Below are 23,574 nucleotides of genomic sequence, written 5' to 3' on the forward strand. Positions count from 1 at the left end.
TTCAAAGTACTTTGAAAAACTTATTTTATATATTTGTGAAATAAGTTGTAAGCATATTGGAACTTGATAATAAATACGCGTTTAAGATTATATCAGCAGTTTTAACTTTTAAATAATTACTGTCGTTCATGTGTATAATATGGTATACGTACATATATATACAATTATGAATCATAAACGTACAATATAATCTGATGTTTTGTTCAGAAACTAATATATTTGTAAATTACATATATTTATTAAATAGATCGTGTACATATTCGAACTTGTTCATAATTACCTGCATTAGATTATTTCTGTAACTGTCACTTTTCAATAATTACTGTTGTTTATGTATATAATATATTAATTTATATATACATTCATGAATCATAAGAGAGCAATATATTCTGATATTTAATTCAGAAACTAATATATTTAAAAAATCCGTATCTTTATGAAGGGAAGTTTGTGATTATTTAAATTTGCTCATTAATACCTGTTTCAGATTTCTTCAGGTGTTATCACTTTTAAATAGTTACTGTTGTTAAGTATAATATATTCATGTATATACATTTATGAATCATAGTAGAACAATCTATTTTGACGTTGTGTTCAGAAACCAAATTATTTGTCAATTCTATATCTTAATAAAATGCTCCATGTGTTTATTTAAATTCGTTAGCAAATACCGGTTTTAGATTTGTTCGTCAGGTATCATGTTTAAATAATTACTGTTGTTTATGTGAATAATATATTTATATAAATATACAGTTATGAATCATGAAAGACGATATATTCTGACGTTTTGTTCAGGAACTAATACATTTGCCAATTTCATACATTTCCAAAATAAATTGTGTGCATATTTAATTACTCCATTTAAAATTATCTCAGTTATTATTTTTTTTTGCACTTGTACCTTTTTTTAAGAATATAAATAAAATACGATTTGAAATATTATTTAAATATTTAAAGTTTAAATATTGTAAAAAATTATTTTTTGTTTCTACCTTTGTTGGTTTGAAAACTTAGATTATTGAAATTGATTATAAAAATTAGTAATGCACACGTGTAAATGTATTCTTCAGAAAAACAATGAATAAAATTCTCATAGTTTTTAAAATGTTTTAATGAATGTTTCACCTCATTGCACTACCCATGAACTCTGGAGAATCAATGGAAACACTCCAATTGTTAAAGCCGTTGCTTTGAAAGGAGTCGAAAAAATTTTATTTGTAAAAATGGTAGAAAGTAAAGCCTACCTAGTTTATTTTGTTCTTGTTTCTATTATAATAGGAACAAAAAATATGAAATAAAACATTTCTTATAATAGAAAATAGGAAATACAGAATAGAAATTAGGACATTAGGAAATAGAGAAGCGTTTTTATGCATATGTTAAGCAGAATGGTTTTTATGCATTTGTAGCAAAAAGAATTGACTCTAAAGTTTTTGAAAATGATTAATCGAATATAATTATCTTTTAAGTTTAAATCTGTGTGGCTTTTTTTCAGAAATATTTAAAAGCATTAAACTATTGACAAATATACTATCAAAAAACAAATTATGATAACAAGTTATGATAACAAATTAGTTATGAAATGGATGTTCCCGAAAAGTGGGCAGTTGAGCAGTTGTTCTCAGAGATGGATACAAAGATATAAAATTGCTTTTGTACTGAATTATATATTATTAAAATATATCTAAGTAGCAATATTTCATGCATAATTCCGCCATTGAAATGCAACTATAAAATCTGTTGAATATATCAATAAACATATAGGTTGAATATAATAAATATATATGCTAAACATAGTAAATATATATGTTTACTATCTATCGTGGAAACTGGTTAATGTTAATATTTAGGTTTTAATTTAATAATATTATAGAAATAGTTATAATTATAATTATTGTGAAATAGTTTTGTTATAGCAATCTACTGTATCTGTTATAAAACTGAATATATCTATTGTATTTCCTATGAAATATAAATCTTTTATATCTATTGTATTTTTTATAAAACAAAACTCATTCGATTTAAATTTTTGGAAATTTTAAATTTTTTAAGAAAAGTTTTGTGTTGTTTGAACAATATAATATTTTACTTAAAATAGAACATGAGGAAGAGAAAAATAGGAAATTGAAGTGGATTCTGTTATAATATTAAATTTCATGGTATATGAATAATATTAATTTTGATGAATATCTATGCTGAAGATAAAGGAAGTTTCCTTTCTCATTTCAACTTGAACTTAAACACTAGAAGACACAAATTTCGAATTTTTTTTAAAATCTTTTTTCCATAGATTTCAAGGCTATTCTCCTGGAACGAAATATCTTTTTTCTCGGATCTGATCACCCGTTAACATAACCATCGAATGTTATAACAACAGGGTAAGTGATAAAGAAACTCATTTAAATGTTATCAGACACCGGCGTTACCTTCCATTTTCTCCTTCCAAATTGGCTATTCCTTTATTAACTTGTTAACCCGTCAAGGTAATGATTTTTTATTTTTTTTATATTTTTTTTTATCAGACGAACGTCTGCCTCGTGATGAGAAAACTCTCACCCTCACGCTCTTATATGACACGCGAATTGTTTGGAGATATGCCTCTCTTCTGCGACTCATTAGGCACCATGTTTCCGGCATGAAGCAAATGATAATTTCACATATCGACTAACTTCGTGAAAAAAAAGAACATAAGGGAAAAAAATATTTCAAGAGATATAAATATAACTGAAAAGGGAATATATTATGATTTAATTTTTTTAGAAAACAGTAACTCTAAAATATTTCAAAAGATATAAATATAACTGAAAAGTGAATATATTATGATTTAATTTTTTTAGAAAACGATAACTTTTCAAATCAGGAAGCAAATGTAAGATAAAAAAAAAAAAATAGGGTGAAAACAAACAAAGTTTTGAAAGAAAACAAAACAGAATGATTGAGTTCCGCTACGTAAACCTGGAGCGAGATTCAAATTCCTTCAACTTTTGAAATATAAACTGCCGATTTTTCGAACAATACAGTTAACAGTTTCTACGTGACCTCATAATTCTTTACTTAATATCAATTCCTTCATCAATATGTTTAACAATTCTGTCAATAAAAAGCTACAACAGAAAAAATTAAAATCTTAAAGAAGAATTATATTCAATTCAAGATTTTTCAGTACAAAAGGAAAAATCTTACTGGATCAGGTACAACCATTCTGATTAAAACGATTAGATTCTCATTTTCCTAACAAATACAATATGCATTTTCATTTCGATAAAAAAATTGTTATTGAAATGCAGTCAGTTACTTTCAATAAAAATACAGTAAAATATATTATGCATTAAAATTAAAAGTTTGTTTTCGAAACTTTTTATTCAACCAGAAATTATTTGTTTATAAAAAAGGAGAAAGAGAGAGAGAGATGAAATCAATTAATTCTTTCCTTAAAATTACAAACGGGATTTTTTTTATACTGTTTTCGAACGGTTGCAGTTAAAAAATTTTAGAGTGATCCTCAGAAGCTCTTAATCAGAAAACTCACCCATTGATAAGTTTGGCGACAAAATTGGCAATATTGCAATAAAAAGAAGCAAACGATACATTAATGCTGTTATTAAAAGTATACTGAATGAGATGGAATATTTATCAAAAAAAAAATCATAAGGATAATTTTAAACAATATTAAAATTAGTATTTTTAAAGAGAACAAAGTTTCTTTCTAAGATAGTTAGCTAATATAAATTATTTGGTAGCATAATCAATAATTTTGAATGTAATACGTAGACAAGATAAAACAGTTGGGTTTTAATACGGTATACGGTGTTCTGTAGTGTTAAGAATTTAGTACTCATATTATGCTCCTTAATATCTTGAAAAATTTTTTGTTTAAATAGCGCAGAATAAATAAAAATTTTAAAAATTAAAGGAAAATATTTATATTTACGTTTTAATTTTTTTTATATACTCTTCCAAACAATGTTTGAAAAATTACAACTTTTAATTTATGGATACCCCAACCTTACTACAACTGAACACTTTTCATTATTTTATGTACAATGCTCAAAAAAATTTATGCGATGTAGTCGCAGTCTAGTAAATATGATCAAAATAGTTTGGTCAGGAAAACAGTTCAAAGATTGCACCCCTTAATGTTAATTTAACTTCAAAATCTTTTTCCACACAATTATATAATTTGTTTTTCCAAACATTTTTCACGTGCAAAAAATTATTTTCAATTAGTTTTTAATTATTCCTAATTTCTTTCAAATTTTGTATTTTGCCATATAAAATTTTGCTTTATAGTTAAAAAGATGTAAAAATTTGTACTCCTCACAATTCAAAATTTAATCCACAATTATTAAATAAAATAATAAAAAATAATAAATAAAAATTATTTTTTGGAATCATCATGGAATCAGATTTAAATAAGCGAATTTTATAATTGTATGTAAAATTTTTTTGATTCGTTGAAAAAATTGCCGAGATATGGGGAAATACACAAAAAGTAAAATTAACAGTAAGTGGTCAAAAGTTTGGACTGCTTTCTGATCTACTTATTTTAGCAATATTTCATAGATTGCGGCTGCTCCCTGTTTTTGAGGGCAAAAAATCCTAATCCATCTAAAACAAAAGTTTATTTATTCATAGAAAGTGCGTTTTAGGTCAAATTTCGTATCTTGAAATAGAATCTGCATTAATTAATTAGCATATTTTAGGTTAGACCTTCAAACTATAAATATAGAGTCCTCATGCGCTAATATCTGGTTATTAAGTCAAAAGTTATTCAGGGTGTATTTCTTCTTTTTGCGCACTACTTCTTATTACTGCAAGTCCTTTTAAGTTTTCATATCGTTTCATTTTCTGCTCAAAATATATTTTAACTAAAGACCAAAGTATTTTTTTGTTAATTCTGATCATCTAAAATATTACTAAGAACTGGAATCTTATATATTTTTTTTATAAAGATTCGAGTACTTTTGCAATGCCTTAACTTATTACTGAAACTTTTCAGGAATCAAAGGATGCATAATTTGATATTTTGCAGAAATATTTTTGAAGAATTTACTTAAAATAGTTTGAAATATTTGTTTTAAAGTATACGCTTTAGTATCAATGTCATTATAACTTGGTCAATGCTTAGACAATATTTACAAAAAAAATTTTAAGTTGCTAAAGTTTTTAAACGAAGCAATTAAGTTTATTTAAATATGAAAATTAATTGATAAATATTTCATTCGCTTTAATTTATTCACTTGATATTTTTTAAAAATTAAGCATTATTGATTTGCAATTTATTTGTTTACTACAAAACTCATTACTTTTTTCTATTTTAAAAATTTTTGCTGCATATCATTGAGATATTTTTTATACGCGTTTTTAAATAGTATTAGCAAATGTTAACGGTCCGAAATTTTTGGACTTAAATAATATAAAAAATTAGAGAAACGAAACGATTTTCAATTCTTTTTATTACTATGCTAATTTTTAATTAATCAGAAAGCTGTGTTATTGTTATTTTATTGTTGTGACAATAATTCAGTGTGAACTCTAATTACTGTAATAAATTAATATTAATATGAAGGTGTGCCTTCAGAAAGAACAGGTCGAGAAGCATTGATTTAGAATTAAGGGTTGTTTTTTGATTCAAATATATCACCTATGGTTTATTTCTTTGTAATTTGTTTCCATGCATTCGTATAACGAGTAACATCTAAAGCATCAAAGGCCATCATCATATTCGGAGGGAAAATATTTTGATTACTTTGTTGGATACAATACATCATCATCACCTCACCCAAAAAGCGCTCTATTGTTCTTTCAGAATATGTTTCTCAAACTTAAGTAAAAGATAGGTCATTCTCATTAAGACGAACGAAAGGTTAACTCTGCCTTGTTGGGCTGTGTTAACGAACTGTATTTAATACACCGAGGAATGCTAAATAGCATTCCAAAAAAAGAGATGTATTCCCCCATTTGATTTTGGATTTGTTACTGAACTGCATCTGTGACAAATGTAACCTGTTATTTTTGATAAAATATTTGTAAAATATTAAGCTTTCTAGAGCGAGTTTTTTTTTAAAAAAAAAAAAAAAGCTAAATTTCTGTATTTTGAGTATTTTGAAACTTCAATATAAAAACACTCTTTTTAAGTAATTAATGATAATTACTTGTGATCAGTTGTCGGAAAAACTACATTATTTTTGTAATTTATTAAAGCTACAACTACTTTGCTACAAATGTTGTTAACTACAACTACTTTTTTTAAAAATGTAGTGACTACAGACTACTTTGTAATTTAGTAACAACTTCACTACTTTGAAGAGACGATCTTTGCTAGAGACTTTAATTTACACCTGAGTTCAAAATGGTTTTGAATTAAAAATTGGCTTATATCAAATATTAGGGAATAATTCGGAACTATTTTTTCATGTTTACATACACCAGTTTGTTGTCCCAAAACATTTTTTTTTTTTTCAAATTTGTTCAGTTAGCCTTCAACTTTTTATGCTTTTTTCGAATATTTCATCTAAGATTGCGAAATTATAAAATACTTGCAATATTTTGACTGCTTAATGCCCTTTTAATCCTCTGAGAAATTAAGTACATCGAAAATACGTTCCTTTCAAATAACATCAATGTTTTACGAATGTGCATTAGCATGCGAAAGTGTTACCAAAGTTATTAATTATCTATTTTTCGTAATAACAAGTTCAAAAATAAGTTTTATACGTGTTTTTAAATACATGATTTCTGTTAAGGCTCAGCTACAGCTGTAGGGTCATTTTCATGGTACATTCATTGACAGACCCGCATTTGTACCCATCAAGTTCGAAGTAGTTGCCAGAAAACGCAACAAAATTCTGTTTTTTTTTTTTTTGTGCATCGCACTAGTTACTACACTACATTTTTCAAAAAAGTAGCACACTACACTACAAACCACGAAAAGAAGTAGCAATTACAGTAGTTTCATTACGTACAGTGCGCTACTTTCGACCACTACTTGTGATTATCTAATAGATACAGTTAAATGGAAATTATAATACATTTTTATTTTTTACCTTTTGTACAAAATTTTAACATAATGAGGGGTATATTTTCATAAAACTTACCCTTCATTTTGTTAAATGGGGTATATTTTCATGGGGTACATTATGGGGTATATTTTCAAAAAAAAAAGATTATAAACGGTGTTGATTTATATTTTTGTAAGCATAAGATGGATTCTTAAAGCAGACTAGAATGTTGCTCAAATTTTTCTCCCTGTAAGAACAGCTTAAATGTAATTTGTGACCAGCAATCCTAAAATAGATTAGTAATACCAGAATGCAGCTTTTCACGTAAAGAAAAACGCTAATACTCTTAAGAACTTTTATTATGAGATTAAAGATAAAGAAAGCAGGAAAATAAAACAAACAATATTTCTGTTTTTTATTATTATTCCAATAACTATAACCAGGGGAATAAACCTCAATTCTTTAACCTGGCCTTCCTGTTCTGTACAGTCTTAAGTGCATTTCCTGACTTGCAATAAATTCAAAAGCTTATTTGTATTTTATTTCTTGCATCTACCTTGAGAAGGTGAAATGAAAACATTTTAAAATGCCCATTGGCGCGTGCATTTGGGTAATCACGTGTGGAGCTCTCAGATCTCAATGCATGATTGAGTGATTAGTAAAAAAAAAGTAAGCAAAAAAAATTCTTTTACTGGCTAGCAGAAGTGTTTGCAATACTTCTTACTAAACTCTCACCGTAAATTAAATTAATCTTGTTGACTAAAGATGAGGGGCTTTATTCAATGAGGAAAATTCCACATTCAGCAAGGCGGAAGAAATATTCGCCAAACATATGAGAAACTTGTTTTGACTATTTGTAAAGAAAGTTGAAAAGAAAATAAGCTCTTATCTTTTTGTTCATTCTGATTACAGCATATTTGATCATTCTTAAACCATTTTCCGTTAAATTCTAATACTCAGAGTAAATATTGAAAAATATTTATTTTAAATACATAATATAAAAATAAAAAAAGAAAGTGGAGGAAAAGGCAAAGAAATTATGAACTCTTGTAACTTTTTTTACGATTATTGTTAGCGTGCAATATTTTTCTAAATATTTTATCAAATTTACTGCCTGATATTAAATTAACTAATTTTTAACGCTAGAAAGACTGATACTTAGTATATGCCTATATTGCCCAAAAGCGGTGAAAATGACTGCATTGTGAAAGAATAACTTATGTGTAAAGAAATTTGTTTAAAATTAATTTTTTAATATTTTTAATATGATTTACAGTTATATAACAAGTTATTAGTCAATATTAACAATAAAAAAAATTATATGTTGTACAAAAAGTCACAAAATTCTAAGAAATTGTGTCATCATATTCTTCATTTTTTTTTCTAATTGAAATTAAAAAGCAGTCAAAATGACTTCCTTGGGAAATCTTGTGTTAAACACATTTGTTAAATGAATATTACATTTGAATATATTATATATATTTATAACACTTTACGGAACTCATAGCAAAGAAAGCTTTATGTTTAATCTTATTATAACCCAGGAATAACCTAGGAACTGAAATAATAACTGAATAATGAGCATTAAGTTTACAAATAGCAATTCATGTAAAATTTTTACAAATCTTATAGCTTCTCTAGATATAATAACAACTCCATAATAGCCGTTTTCAACTCCATAATAGCTATCATTAAAGGTCATTTTCGATTAAATAAAAATATTGGTTGAAGTTTAAAGAACCCTGTTAAATTTAAAAATAATAACTGAGTGAAGGTACTTGGTATAAAAATATTGATACATGTCTTATCCATTGTATATTCAATTACAAAAGTTCCAATTGTTTTATTATCTAAGAACGAATCACTATCACATCAATTTCCATTGTTCATTATTTTAATTTGTTTTTATAACGTCTCATTGCCAAGTTAACTGAACTGAATCATATTTTTCTTTCCTTTTTTTCTAAATTTTGTACTGTCCTTAACATTGACTTCCGATTATTCTAACTAATGTGCATTCAACTATGATGCCATTAGGCTTTGATCAAATACACTATTACTCGTTTCGAAAACTATATTAATTATTATTTGGTATTCGAATCAACTGGTAGAACTTGTGAATTTTACTTCGACATTTTATCACACTAGAGCTGAAGCAGATGAGAATACCGAGCATTTAAAATTGTTGAGTTTACTTAATGGTACCAGGATAGCTTAGGATAATGAGTATAATACAGTTTGTCTAAAGCAAGAACTTCCCTAGCCATTCGTCTGGACCTGTGACGGTGACTATGGTAACAAGGTATTACTATTTCAAGTAGGGGTGTGAGGTCATTGCTTAAGACAGGTTTTGGCACGGGTCGGTGAATGAAAGGGTATATTTTTCTTCAGTCACTCTAGTGTGTTAGCCCTAGAGAGAAGAAAAGCTACCCTTCCTAAAATGAGCTATTCCTGGTTCCATTACAGCAAATGACCTTAGATTTTAAAGCGGGGATAGTTCTTACCGTAGACAACTTATACTAGCTTCCATCTAGCCTTTTTTCCTCATGTTTTGGATTTCTCAGCCTCAGAATAAAAGGGGTAACAGCAAAGTTTAAAATATGGCCCCAGTAGTTGATTTTAGTTTTTACGTATTTCTCCATATCTCGAGATCCTTCAAAGGGAATTATAATTTTTTTACGTAACTGTAAAATTCGTTTATCCCAACGATATTTCCAAACAGAAAATAACTTTTAGTAAATATTTATTATTTTTATAGTTTTATTTAATAATAGTCAAGAATTTGAGTTGTAAACTATACATTCTTACGTCATTTTGAAAAATATAATTTTATGTGTCAGAAAACAAAATTTGGGCGAAATTGGCTGAATAGTTTCTAATAAATCTATTTTTAACTATGCAACTTCTTTAAAAAAATCAATTCGATTTCTCAGGAACTGTTTAACCAATTTCGCTCAAATTTTGTATTTTGCATACAAAATTAGAAATTTTAAAATGATGTAAAAAATAGTATACCTTACAATTCCAAATTTTTTCGACCATAATTAAAAAAAAAATTTTAAAAATTTTTAAAAATAAAAACATTTTCTAAAAATTACTGTTTGCATAGAATTGCTAATTGTATAGAATTGTTAATTGTGTAGTTAATTGTAAAAATTACTGTCTGCATAGAATTGTAAAATTCATCTTTGCATAGATGAATTTTATAGTTGCGTGCACAAATTTTTCAATTCGCTTAAAATGTTCTTGAGACATGACGACACACTCAAAAAGCAAAATTAACATTGAGGGGTCTAAACTTTGGACCTCTCTCTTAATTATTGAGACCATGTTTATCAAATTGTGGCTACCACTTATATTTTGGGAGTCCAAAATCCGAATCTATCATAAAAAGGTATATTTATTCAGAAAAAGTACGTTTTTGTGTCTGATTTCGCAACTTAAAATATGGTCTGCACTAATTAATTAGCATATTTTAGGCCACCCCTCGAACTATTAAGATTGATTCCTAAAACGAGAAGATCCTGTCATTAGATCAAGAGTTATTCAGGGTGATTTTTTGCTCACTGTGCACAAAAGTAAACTATAATTCCTCAATGTTACACATGTCAAATAAGTATGACGTTTTACATCCCTTTAGTATGCCATAAACCAAGTCGTTAATTATTCAATTCAATATTAACCTAAGTCAAACGTTAATGCCTAATTTGACAGGTTATTCATTGATGGTAATAATTTATTCATATTCATAATTTATGGGCGAATTTGCAATCTAAAAAAATTATTAACAATTGATTTTATGATTTTATTCTCAAATTTCCAAAATTTTTGAGCAAATCGAGTGGATCATTCCAGAAGAGATATATTTCAAGAAAAAAAAAAGATTCACAAGATTAGACCAGGATGTAATTATTGAAGTGGAATAATCATTGTGAGAATCACAAAATCAATTTACCCTGACTCTTCTAAAGTATTATTCATTGCTTTAATTGTCTGGATGCCGTGGGAAAATTGAAAGTGAAATTACAACAAGCATTCTTAGTTTAAATTGTTCTCATATTTTTAACAGGTGCTTCAATTTCTTTCTTTTTTTAATTTACTTTCATTTCCTTGTATTTGCATTGATTTCGTTTTACAGTGTTTAATTGTTATTGCATTGAAGGTTAAAACCAAGAATTCCAGTTTCCGTACTTGTTTCTATTTTTAAATTTATTTACTCTTTATATTATAAGTTGTTTCTTTAAATGTGCTTAAAATTTATTTATTTTGACCAATTTATACTTTCCCGTAATTTTTAACGTTATACCATGAAAAATTAAAAACAAACAAGAAATTGACTAAATTAAATTGAAGAACGGAAACATGTTATTCTTAGTCTAGTAACTATTCATTACAAAACAAAACAAAAATTCACTGAAACATAGAAGATAAGTTTATATCTTTATGAGATAAGTTTGTATGTTGTTAATACCTTCTATTAGAAAAACCGCTTTCCACCCTTTTTTAATTAAGGTAAAACTGAGTTTTCTATAGGTGTACTAATAGTTCGATTAGTAACTAATAGTTAGACAATTTTATATTATGATAAATGAATTTTTGTCTGTTTTTGGATTATACAGAAGAAGCAGCTTAAAAAAAGCGACCATTTTAATATATTTGAAATTTTAGGTACATAGATACAAAGGCTAAAACAAAATAATTGTCGATAATCTGATGATCGTTCTTTAATGATTTCCGTAAAATTTTTAAAATTGTTTTTAAAAAAGTGACTGACAGATGCTAGAATACACTGTAAGAAATTCCGGATCTAAGTAAGATAAAAGTTACTGCACCCTGAGTGCAGTCCATTTCTACCGTAAAATTTTATACTGTAATTTTTACAGTAATATTTACTTAGTTGTAGTGATTCAGTTATTTTACAGTAAATATTACGGTGTTTTTCGATTTGTAAAACTTCACTGTAAAAATAGATTTTACGGTAAAAAGTACTGGCACCCTGAGTGACAGTACTTTTCTCCGTAATTTTCTGCAGTGTAGAAAATGAACTAGAAAATTGAAAAATCGGTCGGTCAAACCAATTTGCAGAGGAAATTTTTTTTAAATTTTTTATTAAAAAAAATCAGAAAAATATCAAGAAAGCATAATTTATTTTATGGAAGCGAACATAATAGCAAAATATATGAATTATTAATGGATATATAACTATATTTACGTATACGTGCTAGTGTAAATATTTTTGAGATTTGAGTATTATATGTCATACATATTACTTAATATTTTCTGAATGAATTAAAATACGCAGAATTCAGAAATAACAGAAGTGCAACATTTTTCTCTTCTGACGTCATTCATATCCCACATTCCATCCGAAAGTATCAAATTTTCAGAAAATGATGCGGTTTTTTTTCCCGTGTGACTTCCCCTATATCCCGTATCATCATATTTTTCGACATTTTCAAAAAGATAAATTATAATTTAATGATGCTTCCTTAAATGCTTTAAGGGTGATGACCTTAATGTAAAATATTACATACCACAATATCTCAATATATGTAGTTAATATAAAGCAAAGTTAACTGAACTTATTTGCTACTTCTAAACTTTTTATGAGATATATGATTGAATTCATTACGAGACTAATAGAGGAATAAATACTCCATAATATCTAACTTTTCTCACACCTATTTTTCCTTACTCCCCATTGGACGGATCCACCTTAATTTTCGCCTTTTATCTCCACTGTTTTTTTAATATTATGAAATAAATATTAAAATCAGTCTTTTCAAATATTTTTATATGTTACAAATCCAATATTTTTTTCTTTATTACAACGAGAACTTGGATTCAACGTGATTTTAAATGGCATTAGTTGTATCGACTTTCATTTCGAAGATTTCTATAACTATGAATTCGACACAATCATAAAATTTGAATTTTAATTCGTTAATTCTATCATAAAATAATTCGACGTGTAAAATTTATATTTCGAATATGTAGTTCTGAGAAAAAAAGTATGGTCAAAGCTACTAGAATACGAAAAAATTCGCAATATTTCTAAATCTAGAGGAATGACAAGAGGCTCGGTAATTTTTACCTAACTGCTTTGATATTGATTTTGGAAAAATGCAAAATTGAATTGAAATTGCAAAATGCAATTGAAATTGATTTTTTTCAGAGCAAGGCATAAAATTCATTTATTTGGTTAGCTTTACTTTTTAGTTTTGTATTTTTTACTTAATGTGTGGTAAAAAGAATTATAATTTTGAAAACCGGAATTTCTGAAAAACCTTTACCATACGAATGGAAACATACCCAAGTGAAGGGTTTAAATATGGTTTTTATTACAAACAAATTTTTTATTAGAAAACTAATGTGTCTTTTTTTTCCAGAAGTGTCATTAACCATGTACTACAGTAGTTTATCAGACTTTTTTCTCTCTTTATATACATCAATAGAGGATGTCTAAACTAACGTCGAGATCAATCACCTGCCAACTGAACAACTACAATATTACAACAATCGATTGAATAATAATAATACTTAAGTGATATAGTTCAACCTCTAGCTTAAACATTTTTATATAAATAAGATAAAATACTTTTTTTTATTATTACTACCTGCGACTCATCATGGAACAATAATTGTACGTAGAAAGCTGAGAATTAAGATTTTTCATGATGTAATTAAGTTGCCAAAAACCATTTATATATTTACTTGTCAATGATTAGTAGATGCATATTCTGACAAATTACTGGTTTGGTAGTTATTTTTATGATCGTTTTTTCGTAATTATTACTTTAATTAAGTTGAAATGAAACGATTCCTTTGATTGTTAAAAATAGAAATTTTTAACAATCAAAGCAATGATTTTTAGATTATTTTAATAGATGGAGAAACTAATGCAAATAATAGAAAATCAGTTAAAGTTTGTTTTAAAAAATTGGTATTTCACCCTTTAAACTGTGTTTGTGTTAGTATTACTGGTACAAAAAAATGGCATTCTCCTATTAAAAAAGTGTAAGATTTTATGGAGAGGATTCAGTTAAGTTAGAAGCTTATGGTCGTTATAAAATTTGTTTCCGCATATTAAAGTTATTTTAGAGCTTTTGCATTAAATTGTAATCAGATAGGATTTTTCATACAAAATATTAAAAGAAAAAACATGTTCAATTTCTCTGTAATGTTGCATTTTGGACTGAAATTACTAATAAGTTTAATATCATCTTTCAATTTTTCTTTTCGGTCTTTATGTTGTATTAATCTACGGAGACACGAGTATTAAATAACGCCAGAAAATGTGGTTTTCTTTTTAGAATATGCTGCTTAGAAGAGCGCAAACTTATAAATTAGTTAAAATATTTACAAGTTATTCAATTAATTTAATTTAATTTATTTTAATATAGGATAGTGCTTAGCATTGCATAAAAAATGTAGATTTTAAATTTTTACTTTTTCTATATGATGTTAGATATTCATATAGAGTGTTTCCTCACATTTTGGTCATGAAATAAAATCCACTATACTCGCGGTAACATAACCTTCAAGCATTTTATACAGTATGATGTGTAATGCTTGGCCAATTCATAAAATCGCTTGCATTGATATTGCTTAAAATATTAGATATATAAAAAAAGAAGCAATAAAAAAATCAGATTCTTTTTCATAAGAATAGTAGTAATTATGAAAATTTTATCTAATGAATTGTATGAAAACTATGAAGCTGGCGCTGACGTCATAGGTCATGTGTATGGATATCCGTGATCTTCTTCCTGAAGTGAACCCAGTTATTTTTCATAATTTAAATATTTTCTTCCACAAAGGTATTATAGCAGACGATAATTTTAAAATAGTTTTGATCGTTATTTTTTTGTCCATTGTAAATGACGTCAATGCAATATTTGACCGAATGGAGATTGAATTCTTTCATGAAAAATTTTATTTTTTGAGGTTCAAAACTTTACTTATAGTTATTTTTCGTCAATTTCAGCTTTAATACTTTTCAAAACTGAGAACTATTATATCATATTTGTTTAATGGGTAAGTTATGAAAAAGATGATAATTATGACTAAAGTTCTAAAACAACTTTTATACTCTTCATTTGTCTAGAAAACCTATAAAAAGAGCAGCTTCCAATGAATCAGAATAAATGTAAGTAGTGAATATTGATTCATATTTAACAATTATATAGTAAAAGTGGTATGTTCTAATTATTAAGTACATTTAACGTAAATCATTTTTAATATTAAAAAGTCACGAAGTTTTGTGACAAGAGGCCCTATTTGTTAAGCCATTAAAAAATTATCTAACAATGCTGTCGTAGCCTTGGTAATGCTTAGAGGTGAGCTTTATCGCGATTATAGAGTCAATTAATACGATAATTATGTACCATAAAACTTTTCAAAGTGAATCTAATTTTTTACCTTTGTAATAATTTTTCATCATAATTAAAAACTTCGATCAACGATGGTAAATCCAATTATATTTTTTCATAAACAACTTTGTAAAAGTATACAAACAGAAAAAATCTTAAAATAATACTTTTTAATTCATAAAATTGAAATGAATGTTGTTCAATGTATTGGATGCTATGCCTCAAGTGGTTAAAGCTATGCCTTTAAAAAAATGTAGCGTTTTAAAAATAAACTTTTTCATTTTAATTCTTATTTTGACACAATGACACTGGCACACTTTAAGGAATATTAGAACTAGTCCCTTTTCAAGCGCTTTATTTTTCGTTTTTTCGGTTCAAGTATTAACATACATAAATAGAATTCCGAGTAAATGTTAAGCCCTCAATCCCGACACAGTGGTTAACTTTAGATAACTAACTCATTCGTATCATGGTATACTTTTTAAGACTTAAAGTTCTTTTTACAAAAAAAATGCTGAAAACAAAGTTTATTGTTCATTCTAAACTCCGAAAGGATTAGAAAAATTTATCCAAGTTTAAATTTATCTTTTCAATATTACGATTCAATGTATACTATTATATGTATGTTAGTATATTACTATTTTTAATTAAATAGCATTGCCTTTTTGTCGTCAGTATAATTTAAATAAGTATTTTCATAAAACTACTAAGGTTTATTAGAAAATTTAAGAGAAAAGATAAAATGAAACGCTATTCAATATGAATTCAAGAAATTCCCATGTCCTCGAAAAATACTAAAAAGAGAATATCAACAAGACGAATCTGTTCAAATTTTCTATAAATAAAACACAAAAAAGAACATCAAATATATATTTATAAATATTTTTCATCTAGAAAGAAATAACACCCTTAATCTGAACATTGACTTGCGAAAGTCTCAATATATCGTTACTTTAATTTTCTGACAAAAAAAAAATTAAAACAACAAAAAATCCCTAATTTAGGCAGCAGATGTATCAAACATAAAATAAAGCATTAAACACCTTAATAACTCGTTATCTAATCGATCAATCGGGATTTCAGGTGGTGATTCAAAGGTCTGACTTTAAATATGCCAGATACTTTTTGCAGATACTATTTTAAGTTATGAAATCTGGCACAGAAATGTTCTTTTTTTTCAATAAATATGATTTTATTAAAAGGTTACGAAATCTTTGCACTCAAAATATGTAAGAGGGGTTGCCGCTATTTAAAAATACAGTGTTAATAGTTTAGTCAAGAGAGTAGCCAAAAGTTTGAGTCCCTTGGTGTTAATTTTGCTATTTCTCTTTTGCTATATAGCATAAATTACTTAAGTCAATCAAAAACATTTTTCACACAATTATATAATTCATCTATTCAACTATAATTTCGTGTTAAAAGTAATTTCATATTGTTTATTAATTATTGCCATTTAATTTAGCGATAATCGAAAAATTTTGAATTGTGAGATATTCGAACTTTTACATAATTTATAATCGCATAATAAGTTAAAAAATTTGATATTTCTTTATACACTGCAAAAAAATTCCGACTCAAATTATGGTAAGAAGTACTGGCACCTTGCGTGCGGAGTACTGTTTTGTAAAATTTTGCGGAACAAAAATATCTGGCATGCCATTATTTTTAGAGTAATATTTACTGCAAAATCACTGAACTCCTGTAATAGAATAAATATTACTGCAAAAATTACGGTATAAAAAATTTTCGGAAAATTGATTTTATGGCAAAAAGGATTTTACGGATGCTGCAATCAGGGTGCTAGTACTTTTTACAGTAATTTAATACGATAATAAGTCATGCTTTATAAAGTTGACGTTGAGATTTTCTCTGTAATTCGCAATTTTCAGACCTATGTATCCGTGTCTGTTTGTTCTTCAGGTAAAAATACATATGAGAAAACTAAATTTGCAAATGACTCAATTTCGAAAAAAATAGATCTTTAATTTCCTTGATTATCTTATAAACAACGGAAGTATTTTATTAATATTTAATTAAATAATGAAACAAGATATACAAAAGTATGATACAAAACTAACGCTACTTTTTTATCATATTCGCGTTTTTTTTACATCCCAAGTNAACAAAGCATTAAACACCTTAATAACTCGTTATCTAATCGATCAATCGGGATTTCAGGTGGTGATTCAAAGGTCTGACTTTAAATATGCCAGATACTTTTTGCAGATACTATTTTAAGTTATGAAATCTGGCACAGAAATGTTCTTTTTTTTCAATAAATATGATTTTATTAAAAGGTTACGAAATCTTTGCACTCAAAATATGTAAGAGGGGTTGCCGCTATTTAAAAATACAGTGTTAATAGTTTAGTCAAGAGAGTAGCCAAAAGTTTGAGTCCCTTGGTGTTAATTTTGCTATTTCTCTTTTGCTATATAGCATAAATTACTTAAGTCAATCAAAAACATTTTTCACACAATTATATAATTCATCTATTCAACTATAATTTCGTGTTAAAAGTAATTTCATATTATTTATTAATTATTGCCATTTAATTTAGCGATAATCAAAAAATTTTGAATTGTGAGATATTCGAACTTTTACATCATTTATAATCGCATAATAAGTTTAAAAATTTGATATTCCCTTATACACTGTTAAAAAATTCCGGCTCAAATTATGGTAAAAAGTACTGGCACCTTGCGTGCGGAGTACTTTTTTGTAAAATTTTGCGGAACAAAAATATCCGGCATGCCATTATTTTTAGAGCAATATTTACTGCAAAATCACTGAAGTCCTGTAATCGAATAAATATTACTGTAAAAATTACGGTATAAAAATTTTTCGAAAAATTGATTTTATGGCAAAAAGGATTTTACGGACGCTGCAATCAGGGTGCTAGTACTTTTTACAGTAATTTAATACGATAATAAGTCATGTTTTATAGAGTTGACGTTGAGATTTTCTCTGTAATTCGCAATTTTCAGACCTATGTATCCGTGTCTATTTGTTCTTCAGGTAAAAATACATATGAGAGAACTAAATTTGCAAATGACTCAATTTCGAAAAAAATAAATCTTTAACTTCCTTGATTATCTTATAAACGGGAGAAATATTTTATTAATATTTAATTAAATAATAAAATTAGATGCAAAAACATGATTCAGAACTAACACTACTTTTTGTCGTATTTGTATTTTTTTTATGTCCTAAGTGGTAGTTGTATCCTGAAAATTTTGAACTCCATAATTTAGCTAAGACAGCGAGTGGGGGAATATGTGGGCTTCATAATGTTTCGTTATATAGCAAGAGTTAATTACGGAAACTGTAAAAGTCGTCCACTCGAAATATGTTTTACTGAGAAAAAAAATTTTATAAAATTTATTATCATTGAGCACTTTTGAATTAAAAACAATAATATTTTTCAAGCATGTTTTAACTATTGCAGCCATTTCAAAATAGTTTACTAAACAATTTAAAGTGCCTCAATTAAGAATCAATCAGCATAATATTTCTCACAAATAGCAATTTAAAAATACTATTTTTTTATATTTATAAAAAATAATAATTTTTTCAAAATTTTTAACTAACGGAAACTGTTTGTCCAATTAATCACACATTAACTGATTATATTTTTTCTGTAAAAAATATGGGGTGTTTATAAATATTACATTATAAAAAGAATTTGTGTCTTAAAATACTTCAATCTTTGTATCATGTATATGTAATGTATCTAGATGTTGTATGTATAAAATGGAAAAAAAAATTAAAATTTTTCTTTAGTGATAATGTTTTTTTTAAAATTATAATTCGAAAATAAACATATGAAATTATCAAATCATGTAAGAGTAAACGATATTATTTTATATTAATTCACATAAACTGAAAAATCATTAAGTTATATTCGATATGAAATAGCTTAACATCACATAAAAAAGAGCAAACGATATTATCAAACATAACGCCAGACATAAAATTTCAACGAACATAAGTTAAAGAGCAAACGATATTTCATACATAATTTTCTCAACATCAATGGCAATCACAAGTAAATCATTGACTCACCGGCAGATTCTCTCTCCGAAGTCAGGTGGGATGAAATCCGAAACTAGAGTGAAGCGAGGAGCAGATGGAGCAACAGATGAGATCGACTGTTCTTTGGAAGAGCCGAGAGAAGTTGTGTCTTCCGCCTTCTTAGCTTGGTAATGACCTAGGGTGGTCAAGGTTGCACTTCCTCCCTCTCCCCACCATCCTTTCACGCTCCATTCACAGACCGAATCTCAAAAAAATGTTTTATTCCACAGTGTTCTTCTCTAACGGAAAATTCTCCGGTATCCTTCATCTCAGCCGGGGAGAGTTACGATTTTCACCTGTCTATCTTAGATACCTGTTTTTTCTTTTTGTTCTATTTATGCGCGAATAGGCTTAATTCCTAATTGTAATTCAGATAGAAGGTTTTGATGTCTGGATTCGGACGTAGGCGATTTCGAAGAGCAGACGAAAATAGATAAAATCGTGAATAAAAACTATGCATTAAACGGCTCTCATATTTTATCTGACAGTTCTCAGGAACTCATCTGAAAGTGTAATAGGTGGTTTAAAAATACGCTATTTATAAATATGAAGGTTATATGAATTTTTACTTAAAACAATATAACTCTAATCAGGTGAAAGGGATCTCGGATATTACATCTAACTGCGCTTTCATCGTTTCAAAGTCAAGTTAGGATTGCTCTCCTTTAAAAGCATCACTGCAAATATTTTAAATGGGCTTTGCCTTTATTCATATCAACAGGTGCATTCAAAAATATTTTTCCTTCTAAAAATATAAGAAAGTTAAATAAATGACAAAGATACAGTGCATATTGCAGCGGCATGCACTGTTAGAAATTTCACTGAAAAGATTGTTAAATAACAATTTATTAAATTACATACCATATTCAAACAAAGCAGTCAAATAACCATAAATAACATGATATTCAAATTGTTAACTGTGAAAAAAACCGTTTATTAACTACTTAAACCTAATACGGTTAAATAACCAAACTTTTATTGCATCAACTAGGCCCACATAATGAAGCCATTTAATTTCTTGTCGATGGGTACATATTATAGACGAGAGGGCTAGTCTTTTGACTGACATTATTTATCCGCGCTGCTGTTCTCTCATAGACTTGCGTCCTATGACCACGATCATCAGCGCTAACACCACAATATTTTCACTATTCCTTTCAACATAAAAATAGTTACCAGTGTCCTACACTCCCCAATTTGTGACCCTGGACTGACATAATATGATACTGTCATTCACGCATAGATGGCGGCACAATAAAGCTGCTAAAATATATCCAATGCCCAGTTAAATTTCATTTTTACTGTTTTGAAACCAAGATAGTCGCAAATAGATGAACCGTATAGTTTTTAGTTTTTTAACCACAATAGCTGTTAACGGTTTCAAAACCGTAAAGGTAAAAGGTGTTCTTTGCCGTAAACTTTACGGTTAATTGGATAGACGGTTATTTTACCATAATTCTATAACAATAATTCTAACAATGTGTACTTGGAATAAGTTTTCATAATCTTTAAATAGAGCTATTCATACAAATGACCCAAAGGTATCTTCATCGTTCTTTTTACTTTTTTAAAATTATTTTTTAAATTTGGACAGTTTTGGTATCAACACCGTTTGATTCCGGTTTTTCTTAGTTACATAGTTGCTTCATCATGGATAAAACCATATCTTATTCCAGTGTTTTCCAAACTACTTTGATTCAGTTCCCCCTTTTCACTATTGTTTGAAACTCACTCGCCACCCTCAATCAAAAACTCAAAACAAGTTATACACGATATTTATTCAGATTTAGATTTTTCTTAACGTGTTTTTAAATTTAAATAACAGGGCACAGAAAATGTTGATAAAATTTACATTTTTCAACTTTCACAAACTAATTATTTAAGAAAAATTCAAAAACCTCATGAAAAAGTAGAAAATAGTCTTCATATTACAGCACACTATTGTATGTTAAGTCACTTCTTGTTTAAAGCAGAAATTAACCATTTGAAATAATAAACGTAAGCTTAATTTCATTTCCAGATTAAATAAGATAATTTATTTGTAATTTTTAGAGATTAATGTCCCTAAGAATGTGTCATTTACTGGCTTATTCGACATTTTCAAGTATTTCCCCAATAAAAATACAATATTAATGACAAAATAAAGTGCTTTTCATTTAATTCATAAAATGCCAGAAACTTAAAAGGAAAAAAAAGCTTATGAGCCTTGTTTCTGAGATAGATTTTTTGGCAAATTCTGGGCAAAAAGGCAAGAAAATTTTTTAAGCTGTAGTAAAACATAATCGATATTATTATGAGTAGAAAATATAGTTTAAGTTAAGTAAAAAATTTGCTAGTACTGCCTGTAATTCTGCTACCTATTATTAAAAATTCAAAAGTTGCATTTAGCTTTGCATTTTTCTTATCCTATTTCTACTGTACAATAAATTTTTTGGATTTATTTAATGTATCATTATTATTATTATTATTATTTATCATGATTATTTTCAACTATGCCACGTTTTAAAAATATTTTTTTTAAAACTAGTTACTAGATAGATTCATTTCTGATGATTTTCTAAAACTAACCTTTTTTTAAGTAGAAAAAAGGTAAAAAATGTTGTAAAAAAGTATTTGTTTACTAGTGAAAAATTTCCACTTATCTGCAGATCTCAAACAAGGCAAGTTCTATGGCAATTCAAGGCAAAGTTCAATGTAATTGATATATATTTTAAAACAATAATATATTATTCTTGGCTTCTCATGATTGAAAAAATCTACCTATAAAAAAGCTATTGCCGTGGTCATAAATGTTTTAGTTATTTTAGAGAAAAGTTATCCCGGACATGATAATATCCTGAAAGGTTAACAAAAAATATGTTGTTTTTTTTTTTTATCGATCTCTTGGGAAGAATCAAAGTTGAAAATTCTCGCTTTCTTAAAAAAAATTGTATGGGATTATTTTAATTAAGATTCTCGATATTGATCGTTAAACAAAAAAATAATACCGAGAGTCCTATCCTTAATCTGTTTCTAATATCGTATTTTCTTCCCCCCCCCCTCGCCTAGGCAACGAGTGTGTGTGACCTCATATTATCCATTCCTCCTTTCGATTTGTTTATTTTAATTTCCAAGTAATTATTTTTCGATTCAAATGTTTACAATTTGTATTTCTTAACGTTTAAATGTTATTCAATATTATTGTTTATAACTAAAAGAATAGATTGAAATAATGCTTTTTTTATTTGAATTTCCATTTTTGTTCATGACAAGCAATTATAATTTTATTTTGAATTTTTTAACTTTCATTTAGTATTTTAATTTAAGGAAAGGTCAGATGAGCAAATGAAACAATCTGAAAAGAACTAAGAATCTGCTCATCGAGTCCTAAGGGTTGGTAAAGTATAGCAAGCCGGGGGCGAAACCCCTAACAAAAAATAGAGAGAGAGAAGTCCAACTCTTTCATTAACGCTGGATACTGATCGGTGAGATGTACTACACCAGAAAAACAACTTACAGGGTGAACATACTCAGATTTAGCAGACCATAATATGCGCCAAGATCCAGTGCATGCGCATTAGAAATAAAGTGACAGTCAGGAGATACATATCTTGGAGTAATAAATTGTAATTGTATTTAAAAAAATCAAGATACAATTGTAGTTGTAACATTGAGTTTTCTAATGCACCACTCAAAACCTTTATTTGTTTGCAGCTCTATCGGTAAACAATTTTACAGCTGGCTGAACAAGATGAGCAGAGCGAACGAAGAATTTTAATTTCTTTATGGAAAAAATAAGTTTAGATAACTTTTTTTTATCGGCTTTGTTAATTTTAAGCAGATTTTTTCAAGGTTAAATTGTTAATTTTAAGCACCCTCTTTTAGTTTAGAATTAAATGAGAAAATATGCAAATCTCAGAACTTATAATTTATTTTAAATGTTTCCTCATATCAGTTAAATCCTTTCAGTCATTCATTCCAAAAACTATTTTTATTGAAACTAATAATAATAATAACTATTAATATTAATCATAAAATGAAAATATTTCACTTACCTTTAAAAAAAAAATTTTTTTTGAAAATGGAAAAAAGAGCTAATTTTTAAAAGGACTTTTCCGTACGAGTGTTAAAATTCAAATTTTAAATTAAAC

General features: G+C 27.3%; 1 protein-coding gene across 1 annotated transcript in view; it reads right to left on the minus strand.

The window, feature by feature from the left end:
• The window catches only part of LOC107437274 (uncharacterized), an 85,356-nt gene extending 65,805 nt beyond the window's left edge, over positions 1 to 19,551 (minus strand). The window contains exon 1 of the mRNA XM_043052336.2: positions 19,436 to 19,551. The gene's annotated coding sequence lies outside the window, so the exon portion shown is untranslated. The remainder of the gene's footprint in view (positions 1 to 19,435) is intronic.
• Between the last annotated feature and the right edge of the window lie 4,023 nt (positions 19,552 to 23,574).

The sequence above is a fragment of the Parasteatoda tepidariorum genome, chromosome 5 (genome assembly GCF_043381705.1).
Source record: "Parasteatoda tepidariorum isolate YZ-2023 chromosome 5, CAS_Ptep_4.0, whole genome shotgun sequence".
Lineage (NCBI taxonomy): Eukaryota > Metazoa > Arthropoda > Arachnida > Araneae > Theridiidae > Parasteatoda > Parasteatoda tepidariorum.